Source organism: Pinus tabuliformis, chromosome J (assembly GCF_031772625.1).
Source record: "Pinus tabuliformis cultivar Carrire ecotype Pingquan chromosome J, CPIR1, whole genome shotgun sequence".
NCBI lineage: Eukaryota > Viridiplantae > Streptophyta > Pinopsida > Pinales > Pinaceae > Pinus > Pinus tabuliformis.
This window is the reverse complement of record NC_142295.1, coordinates 603,373,168-603,400,392: the sequence shown is the minus strand read 5'-3', so window position 1 is coordinate 603,400,392 and position 27,225 is coordinate 603,373,168. Positions and strand designations below refer to the sequence as shown.

Genomic DNA, 27,225 nt, shown 5'->3' with positions numbered 1-27,225 from the left:
ACCAGCCACATTAGTTCTTGTATAATTTGCTTCTGATCTTCCTTTTCATTGTCAACACTGTTTTTACAATTTGTCCCCGCTTTTCCACTATCATGGATTTGATCTGCAATGGTACAGGTGGATGGCACATTCTGATATGAAGAATTGTCTTGAAATCTTTCATCGACAGCTAAACCTTTCATAAGATTACTTTCAAACTGTTGCACAATTTTAGGGGCACAAGGCAAGCTATCTGGATAACCATATCTATCTTTAAAAGCATTGACAATGTCTTGTAAAGAAGTGAAAGAATCTTCAGGACAATTATTAAACCAATTCAAAGCATCACCCTTTAAAGAAATGACAAATAGACGCATTTTGACATCTTCATGATTATATTGAAGAAGTCTACAATATATGACCATTATACAAGTAAACTTGTTTAAATGCTTTCTAACAGCGACTAAATCACCACCTGAGAACAAAGGTAATTTAGAAATGGCCACTTTCGGAAAATCATGGAGATCATCAGCAAAATGACATGGTTTAAACGAATAATCCATGATGAATAACGAGGGATCAAATGGATGATAGAAAGAGATCTCTGCTCAAGAAAATCAAGAGATGAAAGAAGTGGAGTCGCCACTTGAGCAATGAATCTAATTCTAGGATCCAAAAAGCAACAAACAAGCAGATATGAGAGAGGCTTCTTGCCTGGGAAAAATAAAAGAAATGGAGTCGCCACCCAAACAAGAAATGAACCGAAGAGTAGTTGCTGATATGACGAAAAATAAGGCAATGAAAAGATCCAAATGATGCCAAAAAATATTGACTCTGCCAGCTCAAATGAGAGATGATAAAGATGAAAGAATGATGAGAAATGAGAAGATGAATGTCGTTGAAACACCAGGGACAGAAAGACTCTATCCCCGGCAACGGCGCCAAAAAATGTTGTCGCACAAATTGTCACGACAACACTCAGACCGGGGGCTGTCACCCTGATCCCTGATCTCTCCATTTAAGCCGTCTCCCGAGGCTAAGGGGGGTAGACCCTATGGGACAAAGTAAGACCAACTATGGAGCAGTTGGGTTGGGAGACACAGCAAGGCAATTTCGCACCTGATTGATTTTAGAAATTAATGAACCAGTGCCTTATGGAGTTAATGATTAAATGATTATTTATTAGATGTTGCAGTAATATGAACTTTGTAAAACAATCATTTATCATCAAATAACCCAAGCAATGCAAGATATTCGATAAACGCACAATGCTTTAACAATGTTCCAGCAATTAAACTTCAAAAAAAATCAAATGCTTTAAATGGCCATAAAATTTAAATGTTGATCAGTTACCACTTTCATATAGCTAACTTTAAATAAACGTTTGAGTGCATTTAACTATAGAGAAATGGAACATAGATACCACAAAAGACACCAAAAATGAAATTCCAATTTTCAGTTAAGCTTTTCCAAAATTTTTAATTTTTATATATTTTTATATTTTTAAATAAAACAAAACTAGACTAAGCAAAAACTAAAGTAAATGAAACTTAAAATTATTAACACTAAACTAAACTAAATAAAAAAAGGAAATAAACTAAAACTAAAACCTAACTTAAAAATCAAATATTAAACTAATCTAAATCTAAAATTTAATTCTAAATAAAAAATTTCTTTATGCCTTTTTTAATTTTTTTAATTTTTATGATTTTTTTTTATATTGTTTTTAAAATCAAACTTTTAAAAATTAAACCGAAATTTAAAGAAATCTAAATCTAAAACTAAAACTAAGATTTAATAAATCTAAAACTAAAATGAACTAATGATTAAATCCTAATTAAATGAAAGTGAAATTTAACAAAACTAATAAAATTTCAGCATCTAAACTACATTCAAAATAAAATCAAATCTAAACTTATGCACCTAATCTAAACAACAAAATAATTCTAAGCTATAGAAAAAGTAAGATGAAATCTAATTAAAATTAAAATCTAAAACTAAAAATTTAGTTCTAAAATCTAAACTAAATGAAACTCATAGTAAAAAAAAAGAAATACTTACGTTAACCTACGCATATAAAGAAAATCGAAAAAAAATTTAACTTGTTTTTTATTGTTGTTGGTGCACGTGACAGCAAAGAAGAAATACGCAGGTTGGAGATCGAAACGGCGGCAGAGTGAATGGGGTTGAGCAGTACGCAGCGTTTCAATGAAAACGAGCAGAGAAATGACAACAATGGAACTGCGGATGAGGCAGTAGGGAAAGAATGAAATTGTAGGGGCAGAGATTTGGCAGACGGATGAGCTAGATGGAATAGCACGGAGGAGAAAGGGAGCTGGCAAGGATTTGAGAGGCTGCGTGGGAATGCTGGGCAGCAGAATGCGTTTTTCTTTTGCAGGTTTGGAGCTGAGGGGAGCAACGCAAGTGGAATGGGTGCAGGTAATGCGATTCTGGAAGGTTTTGCAGCGTGGGATGGCAGAAACGCAGGAGTTTGCTGCAGATAAGGCGAATGGCGAGCAGAGAAAGGAACGCAGGTGGCTGAGGGATATGCGTGGAGCAGAAATGGCAACGTTGCAAATCTAGTGACGGCGAGAAGAGAGGCAACAGTTTTAAAGGAGCTTAGCAGAAAGATAGCAGCGTGAAGACTAAGGGGTTTTTGCAGGCTCAAGGCAGCGCATAATTTAAAAATAAAAAAATTCCTGCGAATAGTGAAACCCCAGACAGCAGACAAATGGATTGGAAAACCCTCTTAAAATTTACCAAGGCTCTTAAAATTTTGAATCAATTGCCTTAGATTGTCTGATGAAAACCCCGCAAAATTTTCCAGATATGAAGTAAATATTCCTGCCATAACTGAAACTGAGGCCAGATCTTACCCTCCAGGGTCTAGATCTGGCTTCAGATAAAATGTTTTCTTCCAACCTGCAACCTGCAAAAACCGAAAACCCAGAAATAAAATGTGCAAGGAAGAAACCTAAAATCCTAACAAAAAAAACAGCTAATCAATTACAGTAATTACAAATTAAAGGCTCTAAATAGCCATATTTATCGTTATGCCACAAAAATATTTTCATAATTTTAAACTTAATGTGAGATGCTTCAAAAAACCCTTCATGCATTCATAAGAAAAATTTCAAATGATAAGCCCGGGATCAAAAACTGGCCGGGCTCTTTCAGGAAACGCAATCCGGGAGTTGATTGGTTTAGCCGAGAACTTCCCCTAACACTCGATAAACTTAAAATTAAGGATATCCTGCACAACTTAAATCAACCATTAACATAGAGGGAGAAAACAACAGCGAAATTCAGATCAAATGGAGATACCTACCATTATATTTCAGAAATTAAACTATCATTCAAACCTTAGAGATCAGACAAGATACCTATGCCTAAATCAATCTTCATCAAGCTATTATCAATGGCTTAAAGTAAAATTATGCAGAAAAATAAAACATCTTACAACGTTTCCAGAAGAGTAACACCAGCAAGATTTTCAACCCCAAACTCTTTCTTTATTGCACAAAAAATGACTAAGAGAGCTTTCTTTAGCACCAGACTCTAAGATCGAATCATCTCAAACGACCCCTAACACCCTATTTAAAGGAAAAATTCCCAACGGCTAGTTCAAGTGATCCATGTCAAACTAATCTCGACCATCGATGAGGATCAAAATCACTTTTAATCTCATCCGTCGAAATCTTAAATGTCTTTTAATATATTAAAAAATTAAAACTTTGCATTTATTTTCTCAAAACTTTGACTTATTATTATTTTATTAATTTTTTATATTTTTAACATTTTATTAATTTTTTTATTTTTTTTTATTTTTATATATATATATATATATATATATATATATATATATATATATATATATATATTTATTATTTTTATTTTTTATTTTTGGATCCTCGAACTTAGCCTTTGGAAAAATCACCTAGGACCTAGGACCTATGAGAGGATAAATCATTTTCTAACCCTCAAGACACTTTACATCATGACTTTTACAATTTTATATCTCAAGGGGGAAAACCCATTTGACATAGACCCTCATGGACCACCCAGTTCTGCCACACAAATATAATCTAGCAGATCAAGTAATTTGTAATAACCTAACCAAATAATTAGGATTATTTCCAAATTACTTTTACATAGACTCGAAGCACACTAGGATTCCCCTAAGATTCTAATGACAAAATGCATTCCGACTTTGGGGTTAGGCTGAAGAAAAACTCTGCCGATCATGGATCGGTGAGACAAAAAACCTTCCGAAACGTAGATTATCACTAGAAAATTAGGTTTGCCTAGGCAATTTACATACATGACTCAGATCTGCTAAGATTATTTACAATTTACACATGCAGACTAGGTTTACAACATAACATGATTGGGTTGATGATGAATGGCACGGACACGTCGATCAAGCACTATCCCTTTTGCGAAAAAGGGGTTGTACTGCTATGGGTAGTTGACACGTAGTGGTCAACAGATACCATGATGTGGCTATTTGCTCTCTGCTATAGTGGAGGCCCATGGCTCTCTACGCTCACCCTACAAATGCCAATATGACCCTCTGGAGGGCTTGGACCCTGTATAGGGAGACCAAACCCCAAGACGAAGACCCACCTGCAATCCTATATAAGATCCAATGCGTCTCCTCACCTTCCAATATAACAAATCATCAGTGCAATTGAGTAAATGAGCTTACAAATCATGGAACCAAGTGGACACTTCACAGTGACATGCCCTTCCATAATGAGCTTTAGAACGTACAAGACCCTATTAAGTAGTTTCAACCTCTAAGGGAGTGACAGGTCCATGGTACATCCCTTAAGTGGCAGGTGTCATGTGATATAATGATGGAACGGAGTGGGACATCAAGGGAAGGCTCCAAGCCACATGCCACAGTACAAGGGTAGCCATGATGAGGGAAGCCCACACTTGGGTGTATGAATGTAGGAGGGAGAAATCGTTGTACATGAGTTAACCCAGCCTTTGTTTTTCCACCCTTCTTCGTATTCCTTTTGCCTTTTATTGATTTTTTTATATAACTGCTCGAGGCTCTAAGGAAAGAGAGCATGATGTGAATGATGTAGCAGTGAATACCCCCTTAAGGTTGGGCAGTTCATCGCCCGCCAGGGGTTGGGGTAATCATGGGTTCCTTAATGATGCATGGGGCTCATATAGGGGGCCTAGGAACCAGGGTGATGGCCATAATGAAGAGGGTAGAGCTCATGATGAGTTTTGCCCACGTGCTAAATTTGTATGTCTCAGCCATGTTTTGCATCTTATTGTACACTACCTATTGAGAGTGGCCAAATTATGCTTTTCAATCTCTTTTTAGTTTCATCAACCTCCGAGGCATCGTTCCAGGCCTGACCCAAAGTGTGGACAAGGGGAAGGGGAGGCTAACTCCTTATGGACACAATGGGCAAATGTGGACTCGGATGGGAAATATGGTCTTAGGGGTTATAATGAGCAAAGGGGAGTGATGTATGTGGTGTCAGGAAACGGGACCACGCAACCAAAATCGAGATTTCCCATGTAGTGCCATTCCTAAAGCTAGTAGCCAATAAAGGAGATCCCACGGGACTATGATACAAGGTTAACCATCAAATTGGACAAAGGAGACAACAGTACAAACCAAACCTGCTCTTTCCGCCGAATCCCCCGACTAATCCATGCCCAAAATTGTCCATGATAAGTTACCAAAAATACCCAACTACACAATGAAAAGCCATACCTTTGGGGTTGGAAGGCCCACCTTCCAACATATGATCATAACAAATGGGCGAAGGTACATATCGCTAACTCAGGTAGCGAAGATAGTGGCACATCGAGTTATCTGGGGGCTGCAAGGGGTTGTTGGCTGCCGGATGAGGACCATATAGGAGAACGATTTTCTCCTACGGATACTACCCACGAGTGGTGGGAAACAAGGTTGACTTCTATACTACTAGTCCGACTTGGTCTTGGAGGGGTAATTTGACACTTTTGACTCAAAAATAATTCTTTTGACATGTTACAAGATGCCCAATGGGGTCTTTTACTTATGACAATGACCTTTTGACTTCTTAACTCTATGATAAAACCTAGAAGCACTCAATGGGTGCTTTGACCTAAAATAAATTGACCTTGAGCATAAACCAATGCTATAAAAATAATAATAATATTTTTCCTTCTCTTTTTACAAAAAAACAAGAGTACATTACATTATGAAGACCGAACCTAGTTACATATTTCAACACACCTTACAAGTGAATCATTGAGAGCCATGGGACTTGTGTCAGTGGCAAAGCATAATTCCACTCCATGGTCACCTACAACACCACAATAGTCTGCACTTCGCCCCACATTATTCACGAGATGATGCACTGGGACCAGCATGCCCCAACAAGCTTAGCATTGTACACATGGTTTCATAGCTAATACAAGGCCCAGATGAGGTTTGTCTCACCCTTTGAGACATGGGAGGGCTAGCACCATTCTCTGAGCCCTCAACGTTGGAGCAAAACCAGCTAATTTTATCACCAAGAGACCCATGAGACCCATTTTGTGCCCCAAACACAAAATTGGGGTCCACACAATGATTTGCATGGAGATCTAGGGACCAAACCCTAGATGATGACTTTTGGATCCCTCTTCACTCAGTTTGGCACCAAGAGAGCTCAACGCATGCCTCCAAGAAGCTCACGCATGGATGACGCCATCATTTCGGCCCTCTTGTGGGTGTTTTCATATGTTTTAACATTGGCTATAAGGTTGGCTTGTAACCTTAACTAGTTTTTTCCGGTCATTTGAAAACTAAGAGGGGCTTTAAGCTAAAATTAGACATTATTGGACATGTATAGATGAAAGAGACCTCATTTGAGTCTCTCATCATCATCACTTGGATAATTCGACCTCTTAAGAGAAACTCGCACTTATTCCTTCTTGGCTATTAGAGATTCTTGGCATGCATTTTGATGTTGAGAAGTTATTTTGATTGTCTTTGGAGCTATTTCTTTGGTGAATGGATGGATATTGTTGAAATTGGCAACTAGGGCCAAACTCCATGTGGGTCATCTTATTTATGGCAGCTGATATTTTTCTTGGATCCCTCTCATCGAGAGGTGTAGGATTGATCTAAAGATCATCCAATTCCGATAAGTGTTCATGGAGTTATGAATTTATTTGTGTTATAAGACAATTTGTCAAGGTCGGCTAGCAACCAAATACCCCCACATTTGCTCAGCGTTTTAGTATAAAAGGGGATGACTTGAGAGTCATTTCACATACACTTCACTCTTGATTTCTCTCCACTTGTTCTGGGTTTTAGTGGAAGAGAAATCTAAGAGAGGAAGCCCTAAATGTAGAAGGTACGAAGCCCTAGTATGAGACCTAGACGCAATCAAGGAGGGCTACACGCTGCCCTATAATCTAGTCTCTACAAGCCCTAGACGGAGTCAAGAAGGAGGGCTACATGCTGCCCTATACGCTGGTCTCTATAAGCCCTAGACACAAGAAGGAAGCATACACGCTGCCTCATACGCAGGCCGATGATGCCCTAGCCGCAGGCCATTTCAGGTAACCACATTGCTAGAAGAAGGGCCGAGGATTTCTGCTATAGGAGGCTGAGTTCTAGGGCCGAGAAGGCAAGCAACTAGGTTGTGTAAAGGAGGAACATAATGCTTTATGGAGAGGCCTAAATGCGAGCCTAATGTTGTTGTCCTAGAATACCCTAGATGCAGTCATTCTAAGCCATACGATATTCTAAATGAGGCATGTTCACACTTGTAGGGAGGCCGAGATTGGAAAGGAGAATTATGGATTGTTTGAGCACAGCAAGAGGTAAGGTAACACTGTTTCGAAAGGTTGTTAGTGTGCAGCAGAGGTCTGTGGTAGGCCACAGCCTACCCACTCCAAAACAGGGCAGCGTGGAAGTGTTAAGGGCTGCCATATGCCCAGAACAGCAGCATGAGGAGGCAGCAATCTACCTTGACTAGGCCGCAGTTCATTAAGGTTGTTCAAGGTATGTGTTGGGCATGATTGTTGTAGGTTACAATGGGACAGCAGCAAGCACAGTGCTGCAAACACAATGGAACAGCAGCAAGCACAATGCGGCAAACACAATGGGACACCAACAATCATGGTGCCTCAAACACAATGGGCTAGCAAGGTACAACAATGCTACAATGGGACAGCAGCAAGCATGGTGTTGCATGGGACAGCATGGTAAGCTTGGTGCTGCAAGCACATTGGGATAGCAGTATGGTAAGCAAGGTGCAGCAAGCACATGGTGGCAAGCATGGTGCAGCAAGCACATGGGACAACAATGACAAGCATGGTGCAGCGAGCACATGGGACAACAATGATACATGATGCAGTACAGTGATGGGTACAGTCATGATTGGTAAAGCATGATGAGATGCAGCATAGTGATGATGGGTGCAGCATGGTGCAGCACAGTGAGGTGCAGCATGGCGATGGAGTCACCTGGGAGAATCAGTTGAAGCAATATGTCTTCAACTGATGACATGCTACACCATGTTGACTTCTGTTGTAAATGTACTCTCTCTCTCTCTCTCTGCTGAACTATTGAAGAACATATAAGAAGAATTGATCAAGGGTTTCCCCACATTGGGGCTTGTCCCTGGCTAGCACCACATCGTGTGTCCTCTTGTCTTGGCTTGTCTTCTGCGATCTATGTTTATGTTCTATCTACAATTTACTTTAATGCTGATGTGATTGCTAATCTGGAAAAGATATTGAGCTAACTGTGAAAATTGAAATAAATTGCTCTAAGCATAGAACATACCTAAAATTAACATGGTATCAGAGGTGAGGTGAAGACAAAGCCTAAGCAAGAGTGAAAGAGCAATCACCGAACACAGTTGGGAAAGGACAAAAGGATCAATGGATTCCTCATCCCTCTTCTAATTCACCAAGGGTGAAGTCGAAGCAGAGAATATTATCAAAATGGCGCAGCGAAAGTTTCTAATGGCCTACAAATCACTTCAATGGAAAGTCCGGATCTAAGGATGAAAGGAAAGGCAGATGCCTTGTTTGTAATAAGTTCGGCCATTATGCGAAGGAGTATCCGATGTAGGAACACTTCACTTGATGATGATAACAATCATTCCAGGGACATCTTCAATGATCGGAGGAATGATAGGTAATGCAAGTCATCAAGGAAATAGCTGACTCTTCAAAGAAAGCAAGGAACCCCAAGTATGAATAATCAAATGTTGTTTCTAACAAGATAAAGAAGCGTTATCTTATATTGGCCCTCTCCTTCAGACTCTCTGGGAATTTGGCTTATTGATTGTAGTGCTTCAAGGCACTTCATCGGATAGAAGGGTGCTCTCTCTAATTTGGTAGAGATGGAAACAATCGTGGGATTATACTTGGAGTCGATGCCACCTATCCCGGAAAGGGTGTAGGGAATGTTAACCCTCAATTGAATGAGGGTAACTCAATTCATTTACAAGAATCTCTTTTATGTACCTGATCGCAAGAAGAACCTGGTGTCCATTTCGGCAATGGAAGTCAAAGGTTACAGGGTGGCATTCATCGATGGAAAGGTACGTGTTTGAAAATAGAATTTTCAAAGATGCTTTTATCTTTGAGTTCAAGGTTGGCAGTTTGTATCAAGTTGCAAGATGGTCCATTGGAGACCATGTCAGTTGTCACATCTCATCTATAGCACCAAGGTCTACTTATTATGGGGCCCTACCCAATGTGAATCAAAGGGTGACAGGGATGCCTGAATTCAAAAAGAGCATGAAGGTACATTTCTGAGATGTACCGAAGGAAAATCTTACAAGGGGACCATTCCCCTCATGTAGCAGGTCCACAGGTGTGGAACAACCCGAGGGGTTTGAGATTAATGATCGGGAATCTCATGTATGCAAGTGGAAGAATGCCCTCTATGGCTTGAAGTGAACACCCCAGGCCTAATATGAGAGGATTGATAGATGTCTGATGAAGCTGAGATTCACTAGGAGTGAAGCCGATCCAAACCATTACTTGAAGGTTGTGGATGATAGACCTCTCATACTGGGACCTTCTGAGGACGACCTCTTTCTGAAAGGTGCAGACCCTCTCATTTGCAAAAGTAAGAGGGAGTTGGATTCCGGATTTGGAATGGTAAACTGCAAGCTTGTGACTACCTTGATGGAGCTTAACTTTCAGAAGTTATGTGGTAGTGATGTCGGACCTGAATTGGGAAATGCCTCTGAGTTTCATAAACTCATACTAGTATTGATGTTCTTGGTGAACTCCCGTCCGGACATATGTTTTGCAGTTAGCATGTTGAGATCATATATGGCTAAGCCTCACTGGATTAGTGCCAAGAATCTTCTAAGATATCTTCGGGGCACAATCTCTCATGGATTGAGATACACTACCAGAAATGTGAAGCTACATGATTATTTTGATGTTGATTAAGCAGGCAATGTGGAAGATCACAAGAGCACTTATGGGTGCTAGTTCTCTTTGGGTTCTACTCAATATCCTGGATGAGCAGGAAGCAGAAGACAGTTGCTTTGAACATCGCTAAGACCGAATACATAGCTACGAGTATGACCTCGTGTGACGCTGCCTGGTTGTGGAAACTCTTCAGTGAGATGTTTGTACACATGATGGATACCACCGCGATCTTCTGTGTCAACCAGAGGGGGATTCAATTGTTGAGGAAACCCGTATTCTATGATTGCTCCAGCATATATACATCAAATACTATCTTATCTGGGATATGGTACATAGATGAGCAAGAAGGCTTCATCGCATTGGGACTGATGTTCAAGTTGCAAACATTTTGTCGAAGCCTTAAGGAAAGGTCAAATTTGTGACTTTCCGGAACGACTTAGAGTCGTTGAGAGACCCTCTTATGAGGGTCCTGCATGATGCATGCATTGAGCTCTGGGAGCTCCGAGGGGCTTGGGGTACTTCTTGGAGCAACAAGTGACCATAGGACGACTCACCCTCCCCTAATGGTGTGTTGTGTACAGGGTGAATGGTTCAGCCTTCCCCTGTGATACCCTGTGGTGACTTATGGATAGGATGAGTGGTTCTCTTGTCGAGGCATCCTACCCATGCAGTCTGGGACTCATGGGAAGTACTTCCCATTTGGCCAATGAGTAGGGAAATGGGGTTAGGGACTGTTGTCGCACAAAGTGTCTAGGCAGCGCGACAATGCTCAGATCGGGGGCTGTCACCCTGATCCCCGATCTCTCCGTTTAAGCTGTCTCCCTATAGCAAGCTAAGGGGGGTAGACCCTATGGATAAATGGGATGAAGGAGAACCAGTTGGGAATCAACCGGCTTGGGAGACACAGCGAGGCAATCAAATACTTGATTAAGGCTTAGCAAGATTTAGAATTTGATTAAATTTTAAATGATTAATACCAGTGCCTTATGGAGTCAATGATCCAAGTAATTGATTATCAACCGCTGCTTAGGAAACAGAGATATGAAATCTTTTTTAACAATCGCTTGTAAATATTTGCAAAATGTCTAACATGTGACAAGCATTAAATAATCCAAGCAATGACGATAGATAGATGCAAGATATTCAACAGATGCACAATGCCCTAGCAATTAAATTTCAAGAGATACAAATACCTTAATCAACCACGAAATTTAAAAGCTAACCAGCTCAGAACCTAGAATTTAAATGATTTATGCTTATTGACCCAAATCAACACTTTCCAACAGTTAATCTCTAGATATAAAAATTTAAACACATTTAACTGTAATAAAAAGGAAATGCTAATGCCACAAAAGTTTTCTTTCACAAAAAGACACCAAAATTTTAAATTTGACAATTCTTTAGGTGAATTCTCCAATACGCTAGGCAAGACTAAATGCAGTAAATGATCAACAAAAGATTTTCAATTTTATAAGTGACCAAAACATATCGAATTCACTTAATAATTTTTTAAAAAAATTTAATGGACCAGAGGCCACATAAAGAAAATTTTAAAATCTTTAAATGTGAAAAATGCTTTTGATTTAAGTTTTAGATGGTCTTGAAATCAAAATGAAACCCTTTTTTATATACTTTTTTAAATGTTTATATTTTTTATTAACACAAAATTGGAAAGTACACAACTAAAATCATAAACGTAAAATATGAATCCGACCAAAACCCCCAAAAAATCAAATTTAAAAGACATAACCTAATAACCTAACATTAGACAAAAAAATGAAAATCGAAAAAAAAATCGCTTGGCTATTGTGCATACAGGGGAAGTCGACAGCAAGGAGCGTGGAATGGGCAGCTGTGTGAGAAAACCGCAGGGAAGAGTGGATGAACATGATGAAGACTGCGTGCAATTGAGTAAGGAGTTTAAGGCAGTATGATGAGGCAATGCAGAGAGGGTTGGATGTGCGGATTGATGGGAGAAAGGCTGCAGACAGGCAACCTGACAAATGGACCACGCGTGAAGAGGATTTGACAGCAGGTGAGGGTTGAGAGAAGACGGATCTGGCAGTGAGGGTTGATGAGCGTAAGGAGAGCAGCAAAAAGGGAGCAGCGAAGAGAACCAACTAACAACAAGGACAGAAATGCGATGAACGTAGATATGGGTGGATTGCGTGCAATGAGGGAGAAGACTGAATGCCAGAGGGAGCCGCAGGAGTAAAGAGCATGAGGGGATGACAATGGGCTGGACGGATTAGGGGGATGGAGAAGACAACACTGAAAGCGCGGATCAGTGAGGCTTGAGGAAGGTTTGAGGCTGATCACACGGAGGGAGGGATGCGTGCAGCGTTTTAGAGTTGCGATCTAGTCTTGAGAGGCTGCGAGAGGATGGGAGCATCAACGTGGACAGGGAGGATCGATTGCAGGTGCCGCGTGAGGAGGTTTTTAAAAAAAACAAATCTAATCTGCACAACAAACCCTGAAATAGACAGCAAATAAATCTGCAAAAAATGATAGCCCAAAACCCAGGAATCTCACTTAAAATGTTGAATTTTTCTGCTTTACTAATGAAACCCTTAAAAAATTTCCAGATTTAATCAAAATATCAAATCCATCTGCTTCAGATTTGACCTTGAAACCCTCACTGGAATTCCAGATCTGAAAACTAAATTAATTCCCTAAAAAATTAATGTTGATGGACCTCCAGAGATCCAGATCTTACCCTCGAGGGCCTAAATCTGGACTCTGCACAACTTTCAGCTTCAGATCTGCAGCTGCAATACAAAAAACACCCAAACGATATACTCAAAGACCCAAAAAGCACTAAAACCCCAAAAACCCAAGTCAGAAAACTAAAATTAATTACAGATCTATGTACATAAATGGCAGATCTATCAGATCTAGGGAGTGTGAGTCCGACTCTACTCCCAGATCTGATGATATGCGGCTCCCAACAGCCAGATCTGACAATTTAGCACAGAAAAATTAAAATTTTTTGAATTTTAGAAGAGGTACTAAGCTTGAAACCCTTCCTGCATCACCCAATAAAAATATCTTATGATAAGCCCGGGATCAAATTTAAACTGGGCTTTTCAGAAAACACAGATCGGGAGTTGTTGGTTCAGCCGAGAACTTCCCCGAACGCCCAATGATCTAATAATCAAGGATTTCCTGCAAAACTCAATTCAGCCGTCAACATAGAGCGAGAAAACAATAATAAAATTCAGATCTAATAGAGATACCTGCTATTATATTCAAAACTTAAATTATCATTCAAACACCAGCGACTAAGCAAGATACCTGTACTCAAATCGCTCTTCAGAAAGCTATATCAATGGCCAAAAAGAAATATATGTGTGAAAATAATACATCTTACAGCATTTCCATGAAGAGTAACACCAGTAGAAATTAACCCCAAAGTCTTTCTTTATTGCTCATAAAAAGATTACAAGAGAGCTTTTTGCTTAGTACACGATCAAAAGATCGGATGACTCTAACTGACAAAATGACCTCCTATTTAAAGATAAATCTTCCAACGGCTAGTTCGAGTGATCCTTGTCAAAGTGATCTCAACCGTTGATGAGGATCAAAATTTCTTTTAATCTCATCCGTCGAAATTTTAAATATTGAGGAAACTTCGAAATTTTCAATTAAATGCATTTTAATTAAAAATAAAAAATAAAAATAATTGCATTTATTTCCTCAAAATTTTGACTTTGACTTAACCCCAGGGACCCGAGACATTAAATTTAGCAAAATAATCAATTAACCTTAGTCCCTGGACCTGTTAAGATTTAATTTTTTAAAGGATCCAAGAATTTAAATTTACTTAGGACCTAGGACATATGAGGGGATAAATTATTTTTCTAACCCTCAAAACACTTTACATCATGATTTTTACATTTTTTACATCTCAAGGGGGAAAACCCATTTGCAAAAGACCCTCATAGACTACCCAGTTCTGTGACACAAATATAATCTAGCAGATCAAGCAATTTGTAATAAAATGACCTAACCAAATAGTTAGAATTATTCCCAAATCACTTTTACATAGACTCGATCTAGAACACTAGGACTCCCCTAAGATTCCAGTGACAAAATCCATTCCGGCTTGTTGAAAATGGCAACAAGAAATGCTAAAAATAGAAGTGCTAAAAATAGCAATTTGGATACCAGTGCTGGATTGGGCAACTAGGAATGAAAAATGGAAGTGTTAAAAATAGAATTGCTATTTTTAGCAGTTCGGGATGGATTCCTATTTTTAGTCAATCCCTGGACTAAAATAGAATTAAAATTAATTCGAATTTAACAGTTGTTTGTAAAATAATTAATTAATTCATCTTGAGTTAATTAGTTAAGAAAAATCAAACATGAAGTCTATGTGGGGACATGCAATAGTTTCTCTATTAATTGAGGAATTTATCCATCACTTAAAGAGATAAGGATGAGTTCTAATTTGAGTTGTAATTAGTTGGCTCAGTTAACTGAGTCAAGTCCAGTTAGATTGATTTAAACAGTTTGTTTAAATTAATGTGAGTTCAGTTAGTTAATGCATGCTTGCATATAACTGTTGCACTTCAAATAACTGAAGATTCTCTCATAAATAACTCATGCATGTCAGTTCAGACAGAGACCCAGTTGAGATCAGAGAAAAGATAGTGTACTATCAGTTGGACGAATATTTTTCCTATAAAGGAAGCTCATTCATGATGAGGATTTATCTCCTCCAGGACTGCATAGTTGGATCAGAGGTTAGTGAATGTGTGAAGAGGCCAATTCACACAAGTGGCTGCACTGGACCCCAATCAGAATTGCGCAAAGAAATAGGAGGCTTGGAGGGCAGACCAGAGGTTAGATAGAGGCCTTTGACTATCTATGAGCAGCAAAGGTATTGCAGAGAGAGCAGGATAGCTTTTGAGCTTATTATTTTTGTCAGTGTTGCACACATCGCGATCGGGATTTAATCGGCGCCGGGAAAAAAGCGGAAAAAATCGTTAAAATCGGGAAAAAATCGGAAAAAAGCGGGAAAAAATCGTTTGGCACAAAAATATTCATTTTTTTTCAATTTTTTTCAATTTTTTTAATATCTAAACCATCTACAACATAAAATAAATACATTGACACATAAATATGATAAAAAAACTAATATATAAGATGTTTAATATCATTTCTAGCGCTAAAATCACACATAACATTGAATCATGTCCTGAATAGTAAGTCCTGAGTCCCAAGTCCAACTCAGCCTCAAAATATCAACAAAAAATATGATAATGTATCTCATCATGTCATAATGTCATATACAATAAAATGAAAGTCTAATCCTATTGATTTCCTCTGCCCCTCTTGCGAGAAAATGGCACAACTTTCTCTTTCCCTCTAGATGTAGAAGCTGGTGCCTGTGGTGGTGGAAATGGCAGTGGAGTCTGACGTGCTCTAGAAGCTGAAGAACTAGTAGTAGCAGCTACAGGAGGCTGAGGTGGACGGAGACCACGTCCTCTACTGGTGGTAGTGGTAGCCCGGGTAGCCGGGTAGGCGGTGTCACCTCCTCCTCCTGCTCCTCCAACTCCTCCTCCTCCTCCTCCTGCTCCTGCTCCTGCTCCTCCTCCTCCTCCTCCTCCTCCTCCCCCTCATCCTGCACTAACCAATCCTCAGTGGGATCCATGAGAGGCCTCTCGGTCTCAACCCTCCATTCAGCAGTGGTGTCAATCCCATCCAATGAGATGGCTTCCGTATCAGGTGTCTTCTCTAGTTGTTTCACCCACAATCGAAGATTGTAGTAGACATAGACCATGTCATTAAGTCTATGGGACTCCAACCTGTACAAAGTTCATGAAATAATAAATTAATAATTAATATTATAAAAAAAATATTGTTTAAAACTTTAATGAATTCAAAAATTTATTTGGAAATTTGCAATATTTTAAATGTTTAAGTGTTAACCTATTGCGCTTCTTGTTGTGTATTTTTTCAAATACACTCCAATTGCGCTCACATCCCGAGGAGCTGCATGTTTGGCTGAGGATGCGTACGGCAAGATTTTGCAAAAGGGGTACTCTGCCACCATACATCTTCCACCATGCGTCTACAACAAAATTACAAAGAAAAATTTAAATAAACATAAGAAAAAAATGGAATTTGAAGAAACAATGAAATTTGAAACAAAGTTACAAAGTACATACTACAAACTAAAAAATACCTGGCATTTTAACCGTCCTATCAATGACAGCCATCTCAAAGCCAAATGTGCCAGCTGACAACTTATATTGCTCAATTTGTCTAGAGACCTCCATACGTTCTTCTGGAGTTCTCACCATCTTCTGGACACAGGTTAATAATCCTTCCACGACCTCAACATCAAAATTAAACCCACATGCATAAGAAAATGCAGGGTTCAGGAAAAGGCCAGCAGCATGAATGGGACGATGGAGTGTGTTGTTCCATCGCTCATCAATGACGTTCCATAGAAGGAGTTGTCTCTGGAACCCATCATCTCCCTTGTCATCATAGTAGGACCGAATGGCTTCTTTGGCCCTGTCCATGGCTTCATACAAATAGCCCATTGCGGGCTTCTCAGCATCAACCAACCGAAGAACCTTTACCAAAGGTTCTGTAACAGCGCACACCTCCTGCACTCCCGCCCAGAAGTCTTCCTGGTATGAAACTAGTCTGCAGACGGCCTCTCCTTCTGGTTTGCGGCTCATTGACGAAGCACGCCACTCCTCTGAAAGAAACATTCTCTTCAAATCCCACATAGAATTCAAGAGGGATTGAAGAGATATGAAACTCGTCGCAAACCGTGTAATGGCGGGGCGCACCAACTCTTTGTTGTTGGTGCATTTTCTCATCAAGCTAAGCACAGATGTGTGATTGTAAATAAATTTTGTGATGCTTTTTGATGAGTCAACAACCTCTTTGACAAAGGGAATTTTCCCAATGTCCTCTAACATCAAATCAATACAATGGGCAGCACAAGGTGTCCAAAATAAAGCAGGATGCCTGTCCATAAGCATTCTACCAGCAGCAACATAATTTGCAGCATTGTCCGTTATGACTTGGACAACATTTTCTGCACCCACCTCCAAAATAAACACATCCAGCAAATCACATAAAGTTTTTGCATCTTTGATTTGATGAGTTGCATCAACAGATTTGATAAACATAGTCCCCAAGGGACAACTAACCAAGAAGTTTATAAGGGTTCTCCCCTTTTGGTCAGTCCAACCATCTGACATAACAGTGCATCCTGTTTGTGCCCATGATGCCCTAAAATCCTCCAATCTTTGGGTGCAGTCACGCTTTTCATCTTGAAGAAGCCGGCCTCTGAAATCATGAAGAGAAGGGAGTTTGTACCCCGGGCCAACACTGGCAATAGCATCAACAGTAGGTTGGAAAAATGGATTATTCCTTATAATGCTGAAAGGAATATCACTCCAGAGGAGAAATTTTGTCATCAACTTGTCAGCTTTTTCTTTTTCAGTTCTTTTTAGCATTGAACCAATAGTTGGTTGTGAACCAGGTGTGGTTCGAGGAACAAAATATGATGATGCAGCTACCGGATTGACTGACGCTGCAGTAGAACCTGTGCCACTTGGCCCACTTCCTTCAGCTGACCTTTTTAGTTGCCTTTTGAGTTCTTCTTTGGCGTCTCTAGTGTGCTCTAATTCTCCCAATGCTCTCATGGCTTTTTGGATAATTTCAGCATTTGTCTTTAGACAGGGCCCCACATCACGTCCAGGGATTTGTGCAAGGTGGAACTTCAACCTGTACACCCCCCCGAATATTTCCTTTCCACACAACTTGTAATACAAGTTTTGTCTATCATTCGGAGTTTTAGGGTCACCATATTCCCAGAAAGGATCCAATTTCCTTGGCATGTTTGTTTTTGAATTTTGAATTTGCAAACCTATGGAAAAATAAGGATTAGGAAATAGGAATTTAGGATTACATAAATGATAATAGTAAATACAAATTACAATTTAGCATTTGCAAAATTACAAGCTAATTATTTCCAAAATCCCAATTTCTAAACCCAAGTTACCCAACCAAATGCCAAAAAACAATGAAAAATCAAAAAAAATAAACAATGTTTAAAGAAAATGAGAAAATAAAAATAAAAAATTGGTTCTCATAGTCATAACAAACAACCCATCCCAAATCAATGAAAAATTTCCAAAAATTCTTTAAAAACAATGAAAAACAAGGTTTTTATAGAACCAAAACAAAAAAAAATTAATCTACATACCTGGTTTATGGACAAATTGGTGATCTTGGCTTGGATTCCTCCTAAAATCGCTTGGATTCGCTCCCAAATCCGACGGCAACCCTCTCCCTCACTTCTTCTCCTCCTCCTCCGCGCGGACTGCTGAATGAAATAAAAGAAAAATCGATTTTCTATATAAAACGCCCGCTGCCCGCGCCTCTGGCGATTTTAACATAAAAAATCGCGATTTTTTCGATAAAAATCGCTATAAAAAAAAGTGGCGATTTTTATGTATAAAAATCGCGATTTGAATCGGCTAAATGAAAAAATCGCGCTTTTACGATAAAATCGCGATTTTATCGCGATTTTAACAACACTGATTTTTGTAATACTGGCTATATTTCCACTTGTATGATAATACAAAGTTGGAGTTTTAAGTTGAGGCTTTCTCCGGGTTATATCTTCTGTGTTATGTGTGATTGATTCCTTCTTATTAGTTATATGTGTTCTTATTGATGTTGCTCAATTCGATTAAGCTTCCGCTAAATTGTTTGTAGAAGTAGATCAAGTGTTTTGCTTTAGTATATTGCATTACCAAGTGATCTACAAGTGGGAATTTCTACACGGCTTTGGGGTAGGCTGAAGGAAAACTCTGCTGACCATCCGAGAATGAATCAGTAAGACAAAAAACCTCCCGGAATGTAGATCGTTACTTGAAAACTAGGTTTACCTAGGTGATTACATACACGACACGGATCTACTGAGATTATTTACATTATTCACATGCAGACTGGGTTTCCATTATAAGATGATCCTCACGCTGACGATGATAGCTGGATGGCAGGAACATGTTGCAAAAAAGGGGTTGTACTGCTATGGGTCGTTGACACGTAGTGGTCAACATCTGGCTCTACTTGGGGACACGTTGCTGCATTGGAGGAATGTGAGAATCCAGAATCTGCATCCAAGCAACACAGAACAAAACATAAGTAGCGTCCATCCAAAATCATCATATAATGTTAAGCATAGGAAATATATAAGCTCTTCATTTATTAACTAGTCTAATAACATGAAAAACACAAATCTAACTACAAAATGAAACACTGAAATAACAGGGCATAAGGTTAGAAATACAATACAAAGATGCCCTATGGCATCAGATGCGTTCAATATAGTGCATACTGAGCATTTGCCTGCTTTCAAGCAAATTTGTCGGCTGTTTCTCGGATGTGCCATGTCCAATCCTGCATATAGGACTTTTTCCTATCCGAAAATCAAGTTGCTTACAGCCATCTGATGCATCAAATCGCTTTCTCATTCTCTTTCTCTTGCGTTTTTTCTTTGTGGTAGGCTGTATCACTGATGACGTGGAATATTCTATTTCAAAACTCTCAGATGAAGTATGTAAGATATGCGTGACATGTCTTTCTTCATTTTGCATCTGATTTTTATCGTTTTCAATTTTATTCGGGTCACCTTCAATTAACCACTTTTCAATGGAACAAATGACCTCATAATAAGATGTAGCTTGTTGTAGCAGATAAGGAGGCTTCTGATCTGTCGACGTCTCCTTGTTTCTTTCATCCTCTGACCGATGTTGAAATTTTTGTACCTGTATTGTTATGGCATCCATCTGGCTAGAGTGTTCAACCTTCATAGCACTGACTTCCTTGGCATAGCCTTCCTCCATGCTCAATAACTTATTCTGAAGACATATCTGACCAGCTTCCACATCTTTTGTTACTTTTTCATTCTCTTCTTTCATGCCCATGAAACAATTTTGCATATAGTTTATCTCTTTCTTATGATTTGCTTGCATGGTAGCCAACTGATTATTATAATCGAATGTCATGATGGTCATTTCTTCATCCATAGTTAATAACTTGTTTTGCATAGAATTAATTTCCCTGTCATGATTAGCTTTCATGGTTTCCATCTCCTTATCTCGCTTTTCCAGGTGGGTGTATAAAGTTCTCATATCCTTGATGTAATCAGTTACAAATTTTTCTTGATTAAGCTCCATATTTTTTACCAGCCGCATTAGTTCTTCTATAATTTGCTTATGATTTTCCCTTTCATTGTCGACATTGATTTGATAACTTGTTCCCGCTTTTCCACTATCATGGATTTGATCTACAACGGTACAGGTGGATGGCACATTCTGATATGGAGAATTGTCTTGAATTCTTTCATCAACAGCTTAATCATTCACAAGATCACTTTCATTCTGTTGCATAATTTTAGGGGCACAAGGCGAGCTATCTTGATAACCATATCTAAATTTTAAATCATTGACGATGTCTTGTAAAGAAACGAAAGAATCTTCAAGACAATTATTAAACCAATTCAAAGCATCACCTTCTAAAGAAAAGGCAAATAGACGCATTTTGACATCTTCATGATCATACTGGGGAGAACTACAATATATGAGCATTATACGAGAAAACTTGCATAGATGCTTTCTGACAGCGACTGAATCACCACCCGAGAATAAAGACAATTTATGAATGGCCACTTCCGGAATATCAGGAGAACATCATTAAAATGACACAAGGTAAACGAATAATCCATGATGAATAATGAGGGACTAAATGGATGATAGAGAGAGACCTCTGCTCAAGAAAATCAAGAGATACACAAGAAGCGAGATTCGAGTAGAAATTCTTGTAGAAATGAAAGAAGTGGAGTCGCCACTTGAACATGAATCTAGCTCTAGGATCCAAAAGGCAACAAACAACCGGATATAATGGAAGGCTTCTTGTCTGAGATACAATAAATGAAAAGAAATGGAGTTGCCACCCAAACAAGAAACGAACCGAGATGTCCAGGTGCTAAAGGTGCAGATGAAACGATTAACGAGATGACGAAAGATAGGGCAATGAAAAGATCAAATGACGCCAGGAGAAGCTGTGTCGCTTGACAGGCTAATGAATGGCGGAAAAGATGAGATGATTAAAAACGATGAGGAAATGTCGTTGAAACGCCGAGAATAAAATGATCCCCGGCAACGGCGCCAAAAAATGTTGTCGTTGCCGGCTCAAATGAATGATAGAAAGATGAAAGATGAATGATGAATGTCGTAAAGCCCAGGCCCAACAAATCGGTCCCCGGCAACGGCGCCAAAAAATGTTGTCGCACAGAGTGTCTAGGCACCGCGCCAACGATCAGATCGGGGGCTGTCACCTTGATCCCTAATCTCTCTGTTTAAGTTGTCTCCCTACAGCAAGCTAAGGGGGGTAGACCCCATGGATGGATAAGTGGGATGAAGGAGAACCAGCTAGGAATCAACCGGCTTGGGAAACACAACGAGGCAATCAAATACTTGATTAAGGCTTAGCAAGATTTAGAATTTGATTAAATTTTAAATGATCAATACCAGTGCCTTATGGAGTCAATGATACAAGTAATTGATTATCAACTGCTGCTTAGGAAACAGAGATATGAAATCTTTTTTAACAATCGCTTGTAAATATTTGCAAAATGTCTAACATGTGACAAGCATTAAATAATCCAAGCAATGACGATAGATAGATGCAAGATATTCAACAGATGCACAATGCCCTAGCAATTAAATTTCAAGAGATACAAATACCTTAATCAACCACGAAATTTAAAAGCTAACCAGCTGAGATCCTAGAATTTAAATGAATTATGCTTAGTGACCCAAATCAACACTTTCCAACAGTTAATCTCTAGATATAAAAATTTAAACATGTTTAACTGTAATGAAAAGGAAATGCTAATATCACAGAAGTTTTCTTTCACAAAAAGACACCAAAATTTTAAATTTCCTTAGGTGAATTCTTCAATACGCTAAGCAAGCCTAAATGCAGTAAATGATCAACAAAAGATTTTCAATTTTATAAGTGACCAAAACATATCGAATTCGCTTAATAATTTTTTAAACTTTTTTAATGGACCAGAGGCCACATAAAGAAAATTTTAAAATCTTTAAATGTGAAAAATGCTTTTGATTTAAGTTTTAGATGGTCTTGAAATCAAAATGAAACCTTTTTTTTTATATACTTTTTTAAATGTTTATATTTTTAATTAAAACAAAATTGGAAAGTACACAACTAAAATCATAAACCTAAAATATGTATCCGACCAAAACCCCCAAACAAATCGAATTTAAAAGACATAACCTAAGAACCTAACATTAGACAAAAAAATGAAAATCGAAAAAATAAATCGTTTGGCTATTGTGCGTACAGGTGAAGTCGACGGCAAGGAGCGTGGAATGGGCAGCTGTGTGAGAAAACCGCAGGGAAGAGTGGATGAACGTGATGAAGACTGCGTACAGTTGCGTGAGGAGTTTAAGGCAGTACGATGAGGCAACACGGAGAGGGTTGGACGTGCGGATTGATGGGAGAAAGGCTGCAGACAGGCAACCTGACAAATGGACCACGCGTGGAGAGGATTTGGTAGTGGGTGAGGGTTGAGAGAAGACGGATCTGGCAGTGAGGGTTGATGAGCGTAAGGAGAGCAGCAGAAAGGGAGCAGCAAAGAGAACCAACTGACAGCAAGGAAAGAAATGCGATGAACGTAGATATGGGTGGACTGCGTGCAATGAGAGAGAAGACTAAGTGCCAGAGGGAGCCGCAGGAGCAGAGAGCTTGAGGGGATGACAATGGGCTGGACGGATTAGGGGGATGGAGAAGACAACAGTGAAAGCGCAGATCAGTGAGGCTTGAGGAAGGTTTGAGGTTGATCACGCGGAGGGAGGGATGCGTGTAGCGGTTTAGAGCTGCGATCTAGTCTTGAGAGGCTGCGAGAGGATGGGAGCATCAACATGGACAGGGAGGATCGATTGCAGGCGCCGCGTGAGGAGGTTTTTAAAAAAAAAAATCGAATCTGCACAACAAACCCTGAAACAGACAGCAAATAAATCTGCAAAAAATGATAGCCCAAAACCCGGGAATCTCACTTAAAATGTTGAATTTTTCTGCTTTAATAATGAAACCCTTAAAAATTTTCCAGATTTAATTAAAATATCAAATCCATCTGCTTCAAATTTGACCCTGAAACCCTCACTGAAATTCCAGATCTGAAAACTAAATTAATTCCCTGAAAAAATGATGTTGATGGACCTCCAGAGATCCAGATCTTACCCTCCAGGGCCTAGATCTGGACTCTGCACAACTTTCAGCTTTAGATCTGTAGCTGCAATACAAAAAACACCCAAACGATATACTCAAAGACCCAAAAAACACTAAAACCCCAAAAACCCAAGTCAGAAAACTAAAATTAATTACAGATCTATGTACATAAATGGAAGATCTATCAGATCTAGGGAGTGTGAGTCCAACTCTGCTCCCAGATCTGATGATCTGCGACTCCCAACAGCCAGATCTGATGATTTAGCACAGAAAAATTAAAAAATTTTGCATTTTAGAGGAGGTACTAAGCTTGAAAGCTTTCCTGCATCACCCAATAAAAATATCTTATGATAAGCCCGACATCAAATTTAAACCGGGCTCTTCAGAAAACACAGATCGGGAGTTGCTTGGTTCAGCCGAGAACTTCCCCGAACGCCTGATGATTTAATAATCAAGGATTTCCTGCAAAACTCAATTCAACTGTCAACATAGAACGAGAAAACAATAATAAAATTCAGATCTAATAGAGATACCTGCTATTATATTCAAAACTTAAATTATCATTCAAACCCCAGCGACTGAGCAAGATACCTATACTCAAATCGCTCTTCAGGAAGCTATATCGATGGCCAAAAAGAAATATATGCGTGAAAATAATACATCTTACAGCATTTCCATGAAGAGTAACACCAGTAGAAATTAACCCCAAAGTCTTTCTTTATTGCTCATAAAAAGATTACAAGAGAGCTTTTTGCTTAGCACACGATCAAAAGATCGGATGATTCTGACTGACAAAATGACCTCCTATTTAAAGATAAATCTTCCAACGGCTAGTTCGAGTGATCCTTGTCAAAGTGATCTCGACCGTTGATGAGGATCAAAATTTCTTTTAATCTCATCCGTCAAAATTTTAAATATTGAGGAAATTTCGAAATTTTCAATTAAATGCATTTTAATAAATTAAAAAATTAAAATTTTGCATTTATTTCCTCAAAATTTTGACTTTGACTTAACACCAGGGACCCAAGGCATTAAATTTAGCAAAATAATCAATTAACCTTAGTCCTTGGCCCTGTTAAGATTTAATTTTTTAAAGGATCCACGAATTTAAATTTACCTAGAACCTAGGACCTATGAGGGGATAAATTATTTTTCTAACCCTCAAGACACTTTACATCATGATTTTTACATTTTTTACATCTCAAGGAGGAAAACCCATTTGCAAAAGACCCTCATAGACTACCCAGTTCTGCGACACAAATATAATCTAGCAGATCAAGCAATTTGTAATAAAATAACCTAACCAAATAGTTAGGATTATTCCCAAATCACTTTTACATAGACTCTATCTAGAACACTAGGACTCCCCTAAGATTCCAGTGACAAAATCCATTCCGGCTTTGGGGTAGGCTGAAGGAAAACACTGCCGACCATCGAAGAATGGATCGGTGAGACAAAAACCTCCCAGAATGTAGATCGTTACCAGAAAACTAGGTTTACCTAGGTGATTACATACACGACACGGATCTACTGAGATTATTTACATTATACACATGCAAACTGGGTTTACATTATAAGATGATCCTCAGGCTGACGATGATAGCTGGATGGCAGCAACACGTCGATCAGGCGCTATCCCTTTTGCGAAAGGGGGTGTACTGCTATGGGTCATTGACACGTAGTGGTCAACAGGGACCATAGTAGTACTATCAATGGACACATTGTTGTATCTACCGTACTCCCTATGCTAGGATGACCTCCATTGATCTGGGATCAGTATGAGTGGTTTGAGACACTCTCTTTTGATATTGATCTGGGATCAATGAAACCAACTTCGAGTCAGTAAGAGTGACATAACTCACTCTCTTTTGAAACTGATCTGGGATCAGTAAGAGTGGTATGACACACGCTCTTCATATGGAACTAACTTCGGGTCAGTAGAGAATGGTATGAGACATTCTCGATCAATTCTTCTTCTTCATGGTTCAGCAGAGCAGTGCAGGGCACTGATGGTAGAGATAGTACAGTCAGACAGATGGATCAGTGGATGGAGTTCTCCCTAGTTGAGAGGGAGTGTTAAAATTGGCAACTAGGGCCAAACTCCATGTGGGTCATCTTAATTAAGGCAGCCAATATTTTTTTTTGATCCCTCTCATCGAGAGGTGTAGGATTGATCTAAAGATCATCTGATTCCAATAAGTATTCATGGAGTTATGAATTTATTTGTGTTATAAGACAATTCGTCAAGGTCGGCCAGCAACCAAATAATCCCCACATGTGCTCAATGTTTTAGTATAAAAGGAGATGACTTGAGAGTCATTTCACACACACTTCACTCTTGATTTCTCTCCACTTGTTTTGGGTTTTAGTGGAAGAGAAATCTAAGAGAGGAAGCCCTAAACGCAGAAGGTAAGGAGCCCTAGTATGAGACCTAGACGCAGTCAAGAAGGAGGGCTACACGCTGCCCTATACGCTGGTCTCTACAAGCCCTAGACGCAGTCAAGGAGGGGGGCTACACGCTGCCCTATACGCTGGTCTCTACAAGCCCTAGACGCAGTCAAGAAGGAAGCCTACACGCTGCCTCATACGCAGGCCTATGATGCCCTAGCCGCAGGCCATTTCAGGTGACCACATTGTTGGAAGAAGGGCTGAGGATTTCTGCTATAGGAGGCCGAGTTCTAGGGCCGAGAAGGCAAGCAGCTAGGCTGTGTAAAGGAGGAACATAACGCTGTATGGAGAGGCCTAAACGCAGGCCTAATGTTGTTGTCCTAGAATACCCTAGACGCAGTCATTCAAAGCCATACGCTATTCTAAATGAGGTTTGTTCACACTTGCAGGGAGGCCAAGTTTGGAAAGGAGAATTACGGATTGTTTGAGGGCAGCAAGAGGTAAGGTAACACTATTTCGGAAGGCTGTTAGTGTGCAGCAGAGGTCTGTGGTAGGCCACAGGCCTACCCACTCCAAAACAGACCAGCGTGGAAGTGTTAAGTTCTGCCATATGCCCAGAACAGCAGCATGAGGAGGCAACAATCTACCTTGACTAGGCCACAGTTCATTAAGGTTGTTCAAGATATGTGTTGGGCATGATTGTTGAGTTGTTGTAGGTTACAATGGGACAGCAGCAAGCACAGTGTTGCAAACACAATGGGATAGCAGCAAGCACGGTGTTGCAAACACAATGGGACAGCATGGTAAGCTTGGTGCTGCAAGCACATTGGGACAGCAGTATGGTAAGCAAGGTGCAGCAAGCACATGGTGGCAAGCATGGTGCAGCGAGCACATGGGACAACAGTGACAAGCATGGTGTAGCGAGCACATGGCACAACAGTGACAAGCATGGTGTAGCAATGGCACATGGGACAACAACGATACATGATGCGGTGCAGTGATGGGTACAGTCATGATTGGTAAAGCATGATGAGGTGCAACGTAGTGATGATGGGTGCAGCATGGTGCAACACAATGAGGTGCAGCGTGATGATGAGGAGCAACATTGTGATGGAGTCACCTGGGAGAATCAATTGAAGTAGCATGCCTTCAACT

At 39.6% G+C, this 27,225-nt stretch overlaps 1 protein-coding gene across 2 annotated transcripts in view; it reads right to left on the bottom strand.

The window, feature by feature from the left end:
- The window catches only part of LOC149228415 (uncharacterized), a 352,641-nt gene that overhangs the window by 314,079 nt on the left and 11,337 nt on the right, over positions 1–27,225 (bottom strand). The window lies entirely within an intron of this gene.